This window comes from Bos indicus x Bos taurus, chromosome 22 (genome assembly GCF_003369695.1).
Source record: "Bos indicus x Bos taurus breed Angus x Brahman F1 hybrid chromosome 22, Bos_hybrid_MaternalHap_v2.0, whole genome shotgun sequence".
In the NCBI taxonomy this organism is placed as follows: Eukaryota; Metazoa; Chordata; class Mammalia; order Artiodactyla; family Bovidae; genus Bos; species Bos indicus x Bos taurus.
Window position 1 is genome coordinate 6,125,704 of NC_040097.1, and position 15,091 is coordinate 6,140,794.

General features: G+C 50.2%; 1 protein-coding gene across 14 annotated transcripts in view; it reads left to right on the forward strand.

The window, feature by feature from the left end:
- The window catches only part of ATP2B2 (ATPase plasma membrane Ca2+ transporting 2), a 380,950-nt gene that overhangs the window by 106,143 nt on the left and 259,716 nt on the right, over positions 1-15,091 (forward strand). Inside the window, exon 3 of one of the 14 annotated variants that reach the window (XM_027522829.1) lies at positions 9,334-9,453. The exons of 12 other annotated variants lie outside the window; for them this stretch is intronic. The gene's annotated coding sequence lies outside the window, so the exon portion shown is untranslated. Of the gene's footprint in view, positions 1-9,333; positions 9,454-15,091 lie in introns of those variants that run through there. One more of the 14 variants, XM_027522816.1, reaches the window with a different exon arrangement.

A 15,091-nucleotide genomic window follows, 5' to 3' on the forward strand; every position in this document is an offset into this window, starting at 1 on the left:
TTCCGACCCCCCTCTCTCATGAGGCCAGGACTGTGAGCACAGCCACCTCTCCCTCAGGCTCACTGGTTTAAACAGGGGAGCAGAGAGCATCAGGGCCCCAAATAGGCGAACCTGCAGAACCCACTGCTCCCATGGGCCGGGGCGGCTGCTGGGGGGAAGTCCCAGGCTAAGTAAGGATGGGGAGAGTGAATCCCTCTCCACCTTGGGGTGGGGAAGATTGGGCTTCCAGGCAGGAAGAAGCCAGGACCCACCAGCCCTGGGTGGTCCAGGGGAGGAAGAATTAGTCCAGGGGTGGTCCTAGAGCCTACAGCAGGCTAAAATCATTCTAGAAGGGTTTTTTTTCCCTAATTTTTAAACATTAAGGTATAATTTTCATACAGTAAAATTTCCCTGTTTTAGTGTACAGTTCTGAGTTTTGACAAATGCACACCATTGTGTAGCCACCTCTTTAATCGGCATAGAGGACTTCCAACACCCTGAAATTCCCCTGTCACTTTGTAGTTAGCCTCTTCCCCTCCCCCAAGTCCCCAGCAACCACAAATCTATAGATCTGCCTTTTCCGTAACAGCGTATGAAGGAATCGCACAATACTCGACCTTTGACCCTGGCTTCTCCCACTCCGCACGGTGATCGTGACTCTGTCATTTCAGCAGTTCACTCTTTTCCGATACTGAGTGGTATTCCATCATCAGGACACACTGTTTACCCAGTCGCTCAGTTATCCCTTGAGAGGCATTCAGGCCATTTGCAGGCTTTGGCTGTTATAAATAAAGTCACTTTATTTTTGTATAAACGTAAGTTTTCCTGGGGTAAATACCTGGAAGTGGGATTTCTGGATTGTGTGATAGATTTCTGTTTAATTTGTAAGGAACTCTCCAGGTCTTTTTCCCATTTTGTACCCCTACCAGCAATGGACGTGAGCTCCAGTTGCTCTACATCCTCTCCAGCACTTGGTATTTGTCGTTTATTTCTTTGCTTATTTTTAGCCATTGATAAGTACTGGGGGCCTTATCAAGTACCTGCTAAGTGCTAGGCACTGAACTAGGTGCTTGATGCACAGTATCTCATCAAATGCTGGGCGTTCTGCAGGTTTGGAGACTGAGGCCCAGAGGAGTCTCCAAGGTCCTGCAGGACAAGAGCTGGCCCAGGGTGTGGAAACTCCACCGTGTGTTCCAAAGCTCAGCCAACCTGAGAGGTTCTGCCCCGATGTGGGGACAGTATCGACACTCGCTCACACCACAGGAAAACGGGTTCAGTCCAGACTCACCTCTCCCTCTGCCCTCCCCAACGGTCATTTCTTGGTCTGTCTGCCTCCTCTGATGGTCTATGAGCCCCCTGAGGGGCTGTGTTCTGGTCCTGTCTGTATCTCAAGGCCTGGGGCAGACCCAGCAGAAGAGCGAGGCAGCTGGTGTATGAGGTCCTACTGCAAGGCTGAGACCCACTAGAGGAATCTCAGTCCTTCCCGGGATTCCAGCAGCCTCCCTGGCCACTCTCGGCCCCTAGAGTGGGAGCCACTGGGAAGATGGAGCTAGAGGGCAGGAAGACCAGGCCAGGCGTGGACGGCCCTGTCAGCTGGACCCTCCATGGGGTCCCACCCTGAACTGTGCCAAACCCCCAGGTCCTCCCAAGATGTGGCATCTCACTGCCAAGCCTATGGCCCCCTGCCAGGTCTGTGGGCTTTGTTTCCTCCCCTTGCTGCCCCAGCTTGTGTCCAGGAGACACTTCAGGAGCTGGGAAACTTGCTACTGCCTCTCAGCCCCTCCTACTATTGATACACAGGTTCACAAGGCATTGTCAGCCGCTGGCAAGGGAATCTGACTCTTTGGGAATCTGACTGCACTTGAATGTGAAAAAGGAGGTTATTTCCTATTGGGTCCTTTTTTTTCCCTCCTTAACAGTCATTTACAGCCACTTAACCTCTCTGAGCCTCACTTTGTCTGTAAATTGTTAGCTGCTCCATCGTGTTCAGCTCTTCACAACCCCATGGACTGTAGCCCACCAGGCTCCTCTGTCCATGGGATTCTCCAGGTAAGAATACTGGAGTGGGTTGCCATGCGTTTCTTCAGGGGATCTTCGCAACCCAGGGATCGAAGCTGGGTCTCCTACATTGCATGTGGATTCTTTACCATCTGATCCACCAGGGGAGCTTTGGACATAAAAGCTAAAGCATCTGTCCCTCTAAAGATTGTGGTAGAGATTCAGTGAGGTAAGACAGTGAGTTGCTCAGCAGAGGGGCCCCAGAGGCAGTGCTTGTGCTGGGTGAGAGTAGTCACCTTGCAGCCCCTTCCCCTCCTGCCTCCGTCTCACTTGAGTCTCACTGTGGCCCTCAGAAAATGGTGCCAACTGCATACTTAGGTCATAGTCTCGCTTCATGAGTCACAGATGGCAGTCACAGTGGGAACCTGTCAATGCAGACAGACAGCAACGATGACCTTTATTTGCTTCCCATGTAGGGCCACAGAATTCACATTAATGGGGGGGTCTGCATCAAGGTATTTAATTTTATAAAATTACATGTACACACACATGCATTTGTAGAAAATAAAATGACTTCTATACAACAACAAAAAAGAAAACAGTGCCAAAATCCCCTTAGGACATTCATGCCAGGAGGTGACCAGCCTCACCTAATCCCAGCCATGTTTTCTACATCTGTAAAACGGGAATGTTGAACAAGTTAGTCCCAACTAGCTGCTCCTGCTCTCACAACTCCCTCCTTTTCAGGTTCCATTTTCCTGTTCCTTCTGTAGGGCAGGGAATAAGTAGATGTGATGAGGGGGCTCCGGAGGAGGATTTGGGGGCTTGGTGCCCAGTGTAGCCAAGAGACACAGGGCCTGAGACCTTTGCCTCCGTGGTGGCTCTGGTGGCTGTTAGGCTGGGTGAGGCTGTCCAGAGTTAGGCAGAGGGGCCCCCTGTTCTTCTGGGCTCTGCTTTTGAACCAAGAGTCAGCAGTGTCCAGCAGTGGGGGTGGTAGTGTAGATTGTCAGAACAGTTGTGGCCAGTGTAGACGGCCACACAGCCATCAGAAGTGAGTCTGAGGACTTGGGCATTGGTTCACAAATACTGATGAAAGAGCACTCTTAGGCACTCAAGGCAAGGTACAGTGTAACCCTTTTGAAACATCTGTCTCCTCCTCTAGACTGCCAGGTCTCAATGGGGTGGTTTTTGCACACCTTACCTCCTGCCTCAGGGGTATTTGGTAAGTTCTAGAGACATTCTTGATTGTCATGACTTGGGGAGGAGCTACTGGCATCCTGTGGTTAGAGACCAAGTCACGTGGCAACACCCACCACAGAGAATTTCGCAGCTCAAATGTCCACAGTGCCATGGCTGAGGACCCTGCCTTGATCCAGGGCCTCGTAGGAGTCCAGTGCCTCACACAACGCCTGGAAAGCAGTGATCCTGCAATGGCATCTGTGGATGCAGAGAGTCCTCCTAAATGTGCCAGTGACATGGTGGGATTACCGAGGAGTCCTACTCTCCTCTTTGCTCATCTGCATTTTTAGTGGTTTGTTTATGATCCTTCATAATACTGTCAAACTTTTTTTTTCTTGATAATGTTTTTTAACTTACTTATTTTTAATTGAAAGATAATTGATAAGGGCAGGGGGGTGGAGGAAGGAGAGGGTGAGATGAATGGAGAGAGTAGCATGGAAGCTTATACACTACCATATGTAAAACAGATAGTCAATGGAAATTTGCTGTATGACCCGGGGAACTCAAACTGGGGCTCTGTAACAACCTAGAGGGGTGGGAAAGGGTCGGAGCAGGAGGAAAGTTCAAGAGGGAGGGGACATATGGCTAATTCATGTTGATGTATGGCAGAAATCAAACCAATATTGCAAAGCTTTTCTGTATTTCTAAAAAATCTCCCACTCTGGATTTGCAGAGCTTGTATGATGAAAATTTTACTTAAGGAGGAAAAAACAGGATCATGTCAGAAAGGCATAACATGTGTACTGAGTCATATAGTAATTCAATTCATCCATTCGTTTAAACAGTGTTGATTGGTCCCCTGGTATATGGCAGGCGTGGTTCCAGTAAGTGGGGATACAACAGTGGGGGGAAAAAAAAAAAAACAGATAAAATAAAACAGATAAAATTGCCCTCTTGGAGCTTGTGTTCCAGCAGAAGAAAACAATTAAGGACTTAACGTACAAATACGTGATATTTATAATACAACAGAATAGCTGGTATTGACAAGTGGGATGAGCAGAGGTAAGACAGGGCAGGGAGAGGGCGTGATGAAGGGCTGATGGGAGGAGACCTCTCGGCGGATGCGACTTTTGAACAGGGACCTGAGTGGAGCTGGGGACCAGGACATGATAAATGGACCCGGTGTGGACATCATGTGTGTTTAAAGCAGAAGTTCCACTTCTTCTCTGGAAGGTCTCTGTTACACTCGGAGGAGTGGCAGGAATTCTTATTTTGGAAGTGCAATCCATCAAGATGCTCGCTCTGACACCTCTGAGGAGAGGCTGATGGCATTTTCTTCCTCTGTGAAGGACCGGAAGGATGCACAGTTACTTAAAGACTGGACCTTGGAAGGTGGGGACAGGGTTCTCTCGAGGACCTGCAGAGGTGCTCTCCCTGGGGAGGCAGTCTAGAGTTCCACTCCCACTACCTGCCAGCTGTGTGACCTTGGACAGGTTGCTTAAACTCTCTGAGCCTCAGCTTTCTCATCTGTAAAATGGCAACGATAACTCTCATCCCCCGGGGTGATGGAGACTCAGGTGAGATAATATTAGGGAAGCTCTGCTGTGTATCCTGGCACATGGAGGTGCCCTTCCTCCCTCTGTTCCCAGCATCCTTCTCTCATTCTTGCTGGTAACGTGAGTTAAGGGGCCGAAGTTTGCAGAATGTGAGCCAAACAAATTCTCCAACACCACTTTTTGAACAACGGCAGCATGCCGACATCCCAAGCAAAGGCAACGATGCCATGGTTTTGAGCAGAAGCAGACAACTGCCACCGTTTGTCTTCTTTCAACATGTGTTGGGCTCATAAAAATAACTGCGAAGGGAAAAGCCCTGCAGAGGAGGAAACAGTCTGAGTAAAGGTGCCGAGTGAGTCAGTGAGTCGGCAGGTGTTCACTGGGTACCTGATATTTTCTGGGTACCCTTTTGGATGTTGGAGGTACCCAGCAACTAAACAGAGAGGACGGAAAGGATGTGTTCCCATGGAGCTTACACTGTTTTGGCACTACAGAGGCGTTAGACGCAAAACAAATAGAGAAGCCAGATTTGAGAGTGAGGTGATAGCAGGTGATGGGGAGGCAGCCTCAGACAGGCAGTGAGGGAAGGCCTCTGTGAAGAGGAACGTTGGCCTTGGATCAGAATCCTGGGAGGGAGGCAGGCACCTCTGGAGAAAGCCGTCCAGGCAGAGGGAACAGCAAGTGCAAAGATCCTGTTGTTTGCTGCTGTTCAGTCGCTAACTCATGTCCGACTCTTTGCAACCCCATGGACTGCTGCATGCCAGGCTCCCCTGTCCTTCACTCTCTCCAGAGCTTGCTCAAACTCATGTCCATAGAGTCAGTGATGCCATCCAACCATCTCATCCTCTGTCGCTGCCTTCTCCTACTGCCCTCAATCTTTCTCAGCATCAGGGTCTTTTCCGATGAGTCGGCTCTTCGGTTTAGGTGGCCACAATATTGGAGCTTCAGCATCAGTCCTTCCAATGGATATTGAGGGTTGATTTCCTTGAGGATTAACTGGTTTTATCTCCTTGCAGTCCACAGGATGCTCAAGAGTCTTTTCCAGCACCACAGTTCAAAAGCATCAATTCTTTGGCACTCAGCCTTCTTTATGATCCAACTCTCACATCCTTACCTTACTACTGGAAAAACCTCAGCTTTGACTATATGGACCTTTGTGGCCAAAGAAATGTCTCTGCTTTTTAATATGCCGTCTGTTTGTCATAGCAAAGCTGTGTGCTGGTGAGGTGGAAAGAAGGCAGATAGATATAAAGAGTGTTGAGGAGGAGAGGCAAAGAAGAAGCTGGAAAGGTAAGCAGAGCCAGACCAGGAAGGGTCTTGCAGGCCATAGAATGGATCTTACCCTGGATTCTAATTACAGTGCAAACCATTGGAGAGATAAGAGCAGGCGAATAACATGATTTAATCTGTGAAAAGACCCGTTCTGGCTGCTCCGGCTGCTGCACCCGGCTGGGTTTGAAGGCTGGAGAGAGTTGCAATAGACAATGGTGGCTTGGACCTGAATGTGGCTGGGAGAAGGTGGGAAGGATATTTGGGTCGGATATATCCCAAATATATCCGATTTGAGATATATTTGGAGATGGCACCGTTGGGGCTTGCCAAGGGGTTGGGTACAAACACTGAGAGAACTAGAGGAGTCAAGGATGGCATTTCTGCTTTTCTGCTGAGCACCTGGGAAGGTGCCTGTGGCTGTTTGCGCAGGTGGGGAGCCCAGAGGAGAAGGACTGCTGGGGTGGGGTCATTTTAGCATTCATGTTAGTTATCCCAGCCTTGATGCCAAGCAGGCATGTGGATTGTATATGTGGAATCAGGGGTGAGTGCTGGAAAGTGATGGAATGGAAAGTTAGAGCCTTAGGATCACCCAGCAGTAGGAAGTAATTAATAGGGAGTTAAGGTAGGATGTTCAGGGAACATAGCCCCTGGGAACCATGGTCGTGAGAACATCATGTGAGTATCAGCCATGAGCTAAGCGTCACCTTCTTTCAGGAGAGAGTGGCCAGCTCAACTCTACATGGTTTTTCAGGACTTCGATCCGTGTGTCTCTGGCTCTGTGGTATTTGCAGATTCTACTGGGTACACAAGGGCCCACATGTCAGGAAGCCCATAGAGATCCAGGGGTCATTTGAGGAGCCCCCCATCTGGAACCCTGTAGGGTCTATCAGGGGCTTCCCTTGTGGCTCAGCTGGTAAAGAATCTGTCTGCAATGCGGGAGACCTGGGTTCCATCCCTGAGTTGGGAAGATCCCCTGGAGAAGGAAAAGGCTACCTACTCCAGTATTCTGGCCTGGAGAATTCCATGGACTGTATAGTCTATGGCATCGCAAATAGTCGGACACGACTGAATGACTTTCACTTTCAGGCTCTATCAGACCAACAGAAGGGGAGCAAGAAAATTTGCTAGGGAAAGCTCTGTCTGAATTCAAACCCCCCAGTCCAGTGGGTGAGCTGGATCCCTAGACGCATCCTCCTGCCTTGTGGGGCCTCCTCTAGCCATCAGACCCCTCGGAGGAAATGCCAGGCCAGCCTCACCCCTGCCTGCTGGCGCCCCCTCCTCTCCTGTCTCCCCATAGTAGCCTCTGTTCTCTGCTATCTGCGGGCCCCTCCTCCCCTCTGCCTCCTCTCACCGTCTTCACCTGACCAGGGCCTGCTTTTCCCTCAACACCAAGCTCGCAGCTCCCTTCCCAGCAAGTCCCTTTGGCTTACTAACCACCATCCAGCCATCCCATCCACTGCATGAGGGCCATGACTGAATCTGTCCAGTTTGCTGCCGTATTTCCAGGGCCCAGCAAGCAGCAGCTTGGCTTGACCCGTGACGTGCTGACTTGGATTCCCTGAGCAGCTGCCCTCGGGGTCCCAGCCACAGCTGCTTCGTTCGTTTCCAGTCAGTGTAGAGGGGTTGCTGGCAACCGAGGCTCGGTGACCCTCGCGGCTCCCGCCCAGTTCATGACGTTGCACTCTGCTTTCACATTCGTGCTGGCCCCTCAGAGTGGAGACAGAAGACCCAGGTGGATCTGAAGGCCACCAGAGACGAATCCTGTTCCTCGTATAACTTCCTCAGGCGTCGGTTTTCCTCATCTGTAGATCCGGTTCCCTCACAGCGGGGATTTCACGAGGTCACGTTTGCAAAGCTGCCTGATACTGTTCATGAAATACGTTGAGCACAACCTGTATTTTTTGTAGTCAGTCACCTGCAGTGAGAAATGCCTGGGGACTTGCATGGTGGTCCAGTGGCTAAGACTCCTTGCTTCCAGTGCAGGGGGCCCAGGTTCAATCCCGGGTCAGGGAACTGGATCCCACATGCCACAGCTAAAGGTCCCACATGCTGCAACTAAGACCCAGCACAGTAAATATTTTTTAAAAAAAGAAAGAAAAGAAATGCCTGGATAAGAGGTGGAACAGGAGCTTACAATCTCAGAATCTCTCACTGCAAAGAATTGGTTATTCTCAGACTGGGAATGAACAGGGTCAAGGAGTCACGGTCTCTTTCATCAGCCTTCTGGACATGCTGTGGTGCAGACCCAGCACGCCCTCGGCATTGCTGTGGGAGTCCAGGAGGTGCTGGAGGAAATGGTTGGTTAGTGGGTAGACTCTCCTCCATGTGTTGCTCCTTGAACACTTGCACCTCAGTGTTTCATTGCAACCCCAAGCGTCGACCATACTGCAGTCCTCTCAGCCCTGGGGTCTTAGTCTCATCAGTCTTGATCTCATCAGGTGCTCCTTTGGTCCAGTAGTCTGGCAAACCAAGGTGATGAGAAGAAACACACAAGAACCATCTGAAAAAGAAGAAGATAGGCGAAGCACACGCTTCGTTTAAAAACAAGCAGGTTTGCTGGAGATTGGGAGCCTGTCACAGACGTCAAAGCAAAGCTGGTTTTTAGGACTGTTCACTAAACATTTATGAAATATCTACCGTGTGCCTGGCACGGTGGCCCGACAGAACTGCCAGATTAAGTGATGCAAGGGGCACCGTCCATAGGAAGGCAGTGGGGGCTGTGCAGCAGCTTCCCCACGGCTCCCTGAGCCGCTGTCCCACCCTAGTGCTGTCCATGCAGCGTCTGTAACCATGAGCCCCGCGGGGCCTTCACGTGGGTCCCTGCATCACAGCCGCTCTCTTCGTGGCCCATCACACTCCAGCACCCCACGCTCCTGTTGGTTCTTCAGTCACCCGGCTCCACGCTCCCTCTGCCCTCATCACTCTTCCCCAGATCTTACAGGACAGGTCCTCCTCCTCATTCCATTTGCATCACAAACATCACCACCTCCAAGAAGCCCTCCCCCACTATCCTAATACCCTTACCCCCCATGCACACAGGGGTCCCATTTTCCCCTTTGACTTTCTCCAAAGTACATATAATCCCCTGGAATGATCTCATTGGCTTATTTATTCATCTCCACGTTCATTGTCTGTCTCTCTCCTGGAAAGTGAGCCCCAGGACTTAGGACCCATCCCTGTGTCCACAGGGCAGTAGTTATCCCTGTGTATTTGCTGAATGAAAGAAGATGCAGAATCTCTGTCTGAGGACCCCCCACCCCACCCCAAGTCCACAGATGAGCAAGCAGACCGATAGGTGTCAACTTGGATGTTTAATCAACAGTCCACAAATTCTCTTTCCCACTTTCAGCCCCCTGGATACCTATAGCAGCTCCTACAGCAACTCTGGAGCCTAGCTCCTGGAGAAAATAGTGACCCCCAAAACAGAGGATTCATCCCCGGACCTGGTTGCAGCTTTGGAATGAGGAAGGTATTTTTAAATGTTCTTGCAAGTGCCAGAGTGTGTCTTGTTAAAAATAAGGTTTGTGTTCATTGAAATGCCGTTCAGGCTCGCCATTCTGCGGCAGTGTTTAAATTAACCACATCAGGCACTGTGAATTCCGAACAGCCCGTGAATCATTTTGGGGCGAAAAAATTGGGAGTTGGTATTTGCTGAAGCCAGACCTTCTTTATGTTCTGTGTTTACCTAGCGAACCTTTCTATAGCACTCAGTCTGCCGGGCACTGTTTGGTGCGCTCTGCGAATATCAGTGTTTTACCCTTTCCACCAGCCCGTGGCGTTCCCCATTTACAGTTGAGAACGTCAAGTCACAGAGTTCACGTGTTCACCCAAGTCCACATGACTCATGCCCTTGGGGAGTTTTCGCCAACATTTTGGCCACAAGGAAAACCTTGTTTATAACCCGCCCTGCCGAAAGGTACCCAGCTTTCACTTCTGTCCTTTTTAGGAAATTCGGAATCCTCACAATGCCTAGGTATGGAATTTCCTGCAGCATGTCTCTCCTTCTCCTGTGGACTTGGCAGCCTTTTGGGGCCCGGCAGACAGATAAGCATCATTTCAAGAGTGTGTTTCTGTAGTTCCCCAGTACCCCGGCTCTGGGCCAAGCTTCCCCAGCTGGCTCGTGCCCTGCCTTGTCCCACTTAGCTGGCCCACCCTTCCATATTTCCTCCCCCTATCCGGCTAGATCTCCTCTCCCTGAATGACTCAGGCAGATCCTGCTGCTTCCAGGGGCCTTCTGGGCTGCTCTGGCCTCGTTTACCCTCATCTACAGAACTTCTCCTGGGCTTGTGGAACCTCCTTGCATCTTGCAAACTAGACTCATTGTGTTGCTCTGCTTGTTGTTCAGTCGCTAAGTTGTGTCTTGACTCTTTGCGACCCCATGAACTGCAGCATCCCAGGCTTTCCTGTCCTTCACCATCTCCCTGAGTTTGCTCCAACTCGTGTCCATTGAGTCAGTGATGCCATCCAACCATCTCATCCTGTTTGTAGTAATAATTAGTCTGTTCCTGGACTCTGGGACATTGGTGGATTCAAATCCCAGTACTGCCACCTACTGGATACCCAACCTTGGACAAGACCCTGCATCCCTGAGCCTCAGTTTCCACATCCATAAAATGGGGATAAAAGTGGTTTCCAAGCTCCTATAGAGTTGTTGTGAAGATGCAACAAAAGATTATGTGTAAGATCTGTGCTTAACCTGTGTCAGAGTTCAGCAAACTTTCTCTGCAAAGAGCCAGGTAGTAGATATTTTAGGCTTTGCGGGTCAGTTTCAGCAGCAGCCTTTCAACTCTGGTGTTGTAGTGTGTAAACAGCCATAGACAAAGGAGAGTAACTGTGTTCAATTAAAACTTGATTTACAAAAACAGACGGCAGCCAGATTTAACCCATGAACTGGGGTTGGTCCATACCTGGTCTTCCGAGTGGCCCTCTTATCTCTGAAATGCTATAAAGATCAGAAAAGAGAAGGCTGTGACTTTCCGTCCAGGCATGAAAGTTTTGGCTGAGAGCAATGCATGGGAGCAGACAGACCGGAAAGGGGTGGCCGGGAGGAGGCGCTGTGGACCGGTCTGAGGCCCACAGACAGAAGCACAGGGTGGAGGTAGGAGGCTCCTTGTGCAGAAGTAAAGTGGGAGGGGGTCTGGCCAGCCAACCTCGAATGGCATGTGCATTCAGAGAATCACTGACTTCCTGTGTGAGAACTATTTCCCGAACACCTACTGTGTGCCACATCCTGTGTTGTATGCCTATGCCACAGGAGAACAAGACACACAGAAACCCCTGCCCTCACAAAAGCTTAGGTTCCTCCAAAGGAGGGAAACTCAGCCCCAAAACTCCTCCCGGGAGTCCCATAGCTGGTAACTGTCCTTCTGTATGAAGTGTATTTCCAGGGTTACTACTGCTGTGGTGGGATAAGCACAAGATTTAGGGTCTCTGACCTGGATTCAAGCCTCACTGCCCACCCCCGTCCCACCCCCTCACTTCTGTGAGGCCCATAATCTGTGCTTCCCGCCATTGACACAGGATGCTGGAACCTTGGACTGTCCTCGCTGTTAGAGCCTTTGGGTTGTGGCTATGTGAGCCTCCCTGGGCCTCTCTGTGACCAAGGCACCCAGAGCTTCCACGTGTCAGGGGGGTGTTAGTGACTTCATTAAGCTTGATGGATCGATGTCTACCACATCCATGGAGGGGACCGGGGAAGGGAAGCAGTTTGGGGAAACTTTCTAAGTCCAAGCCTTTTTCATGGCTGTGTAGTATTCCCCACAGGCAATACTGTTCTCCCAGGGCAGACAGAGACCACCCCTGTCCCGGCCACCCAGTGGCAGACCCTGTTCTGGGCACCTTTGCAGCCTCATCCCCATGAGTGAGTTATGAGCCCTCCTTGTTCCCCCTTTTACAGAGCAAGAAACCACAGCCCAAGAGCTTGCAAGGAGCCTGACTACCCACAGTGATCACTGATTGTGAATCCCCTAGCAACTGCACATCCTCTCCTTTAGCCTTATCCTCGGAACACTCCCGTGATGGAGGAATCTTCCCCCACATCTCTCACATGCACTCTCTCTCTCTCTTTCCCCCATTGAGTAAAACTGCATCATAAAGTGAGCAAATCTGAAGTGCACAGTGGGTAAACTTTTCCCTCGGTTTATGCCTGGGTGACTGCAGCCCAGATCCAGCACATTTCCGGGTCCCTGGGGGGCCCCCTCCTGCCCTTTCACTGCTGAACCCAGAGGTACACACTGTTTTGACTTATATCACTAGGGATCACTTCCACTTACTCTTGAAGGCTCGATCAGTAGAATCCCTTGGGGTGTTCGTCTTGACCTGGCTTCTTTCACCAGCATGTCTGTGAGATTCTTCATGTTGTCATGCACGGGGGTGGGGCTTCTTTTTCAGGGCTGCCTAGAAGTCCCCTGTAGGAGTCCATTATAGGAGGTTTGTCTGTCCTCCTGTGGGTGGGCATGTAGCGTATTTCTCATTTAAGGTTATTATGAATTAGATCTCTGTGAATATTCAAGTCTGCATATGGATGTGTGTTTTCATTTTCCTCATTCAGAGTGGGATTTGGGAGTCTCAGGGTAGGTATAGGTTTAACTTTCCTAGAAACTGTCAACGCTTGTCTCCAAAAAGGCTGTTCTATTTCACGCTCCCACCAGCAACGTCAGAGAGTTTTCCTGTGGCTCCATGTTCTCATCAACACTTGGTAAAATCCACCCCTTTCCTTTTAACCATTCTGGTAGGTGTGTCACCATATCCATTTCCTGGAAGCAGAAACCGAGGCTCACACATGCTGAGCCCTTTGCCCCAGACCGCACGGCTACTGACGTTGGAACAGAGACTGGGGTTCTGTGAGATTCTGGAATTGTGTCACAGCCCAGGGTTCAAGGCATAGAGCATGGGACAGAGTGAGAACAGAAGAGGTATTTGAATAAGTGTTTTCTGAATACGAAGTGGATGGTTGAAAACCAGAACGCTCACCAGTGATAGCAATGGGCCCAGCTGGTGCTCTTGCCCAGTGGCACAGTGCCCTGGGTCCGCGCCAGCCACCCCAGGGAGAACCCGGGCTCCCTGGTAACTCCACTTGTCCCCGCCGCGCCACTGGGAACGCGTCCCCGTGAGCTTGCCAGGAGAGACTGTTCTTTTGCAAGCTGGCAGGACACAGTCTGCATTCTGCAGCCCCGGGCTCTCTCAGAGTCCCTGTCCCAGGGGCTCTACTGTCCCCAAAGGCACTGATTGTTCCTCTCAGGAAAACATCCCACTCCAAGGGCAGGGGATTAACCAGCATGCCTGGGCCACTGGAGACACCGGGTCGGCTCTGGCCCAGCCGTGGGTTTCTAGAGCCCTGTGTTCCCCTGGGTGTGCCTTGGAAACTAAGGCTGGGGCCTGAGACACCAGAAGTCTGAGATCCTAGGCCAGCTTTGCTCCTGTCTTGCTGGGTGATGTCTGGTAAGGCGCCTTTCCTCTCTGAGCCCCATCACCATGCATAAAGTGGAGAGACTGACTAAGAAGTCGGAGAGGCTGGGCTGGTGTCTGGAGCGCGAAGGCCTATGTCAGGGTTTCCTGTGGCAACTTGGTGGCTTTGACACATTTGTTTATCACTTAACTCAGTGCTTCTCAAGCTCTAATGTGCGTACGATACTCCTGGGGATCTTGCTAAATGCAGATTCTGATTCAGTGGGTTTGTTCTGAGCACCTGGATTTTCTCTCAAGTTCCCAACTGATGGTGTTTGCTGGTCTGAGAACCACACTTTGAGTAGCAAGAGCCCAGGAACTTCTCCCCCAATCCATGGGTTTCTTTAAATCATGCTTTTTAAAAAACTTAGATTTCTCTTAAGCAGTAACATATATGAACCTCTGGTTTGAGGTACCAGGCATATCTTTTGCCAAACACACAATAAAATGAACATGTTGCTTGCTCAGTCGCTTCAGTCGTGTCCAACACTTTGTGACTCCATGAACCATAGCCTGCCAGGCTCCTCTGTCCATCGGATTTTCCGGGCAAGAATACTGGAGTGGGTTGCCACGGCCTCCTCCAAGGGATCTTCCCCACCCAGGAATCAAATACGCATCTCCTGCATTGCAGGTGGGTTCTTTATGGCTGAGCCACCAGGGAAGCACTAAAATGAACATGTTAACTATTGGTATAAATATGGCAACCCTCCCTACGCTGCTGAGACCTGTTTATTTTTTTAAATGAATATCATACGTTTTGTCAGGTTCCTTATGCTTATGACCTAATTTAATCTTTAAAACATCATGAAAAGTAGATATTCTTTTTAAATGTCTTTTCTCTTTGTTATCCAAGTAGTACAGGCATAATGAAACTAAAGACCAGTTTGAAATTAGAGATAAGGAAAAAAAGAAAATATAAATCACCCCCAAATTTCACTCATATGTCAAATGGGAAACTGAGGCACACCCCCACACTGACTCATGTAAGGCCACACAGTGGGCCTGTCTGGTGGTTTTCTGTGATCCCACACTGAGGTAATAAATCAACACTATAGAAATGTTTTAAATAGAAGAAAAAATATGACCACGATTATATTTTGCATTCCCCTCTGGCCTTTTCCTTATTCTTTTATTATACAGATAGCATTATGAATATGACCAATTGTTTTTCTCTGATTCATTTCTCAGTGTTCTCATCTGTAAAGTGGGGATGATAATGGAGCGGAGTCTGCAGAGTTGGGTTGGGGGAGGAATGGTGTCCTGCAGGCAGAACATGGGGCCCAGTACCTAGTAAGTCAGGTGCAAATGCCCTGAGCTTGCCAGGCTCCTCTGTCCATGGGATTCTCCAGGCAAGAATACAGGAGTGGGTTGCCATGCCTTCCTCCAGGGGATCCTCCCAACCCAGGAACTGAACCCACATCGCTTCTGTGTCCTGCACTGGCAGGTGGGTTCTTTACCACTTGCGCCCTCTGGGAAACCCAAGAAACAAACTCCACGTGCCCTCAGTCATCTCTTTGGGAGTAAATCTAGGGATGGTTCGCCTCTTAACCTTCTCCCTTCCTAGGACAGGCTGGAGAGGACCCGGGGGCAGGGAGGGGGCTCAGTTATGAAAGCCTCCAGAGACAGTGGTAACCAGTGTTGGAGGGAGAGGTGGGCAGTGG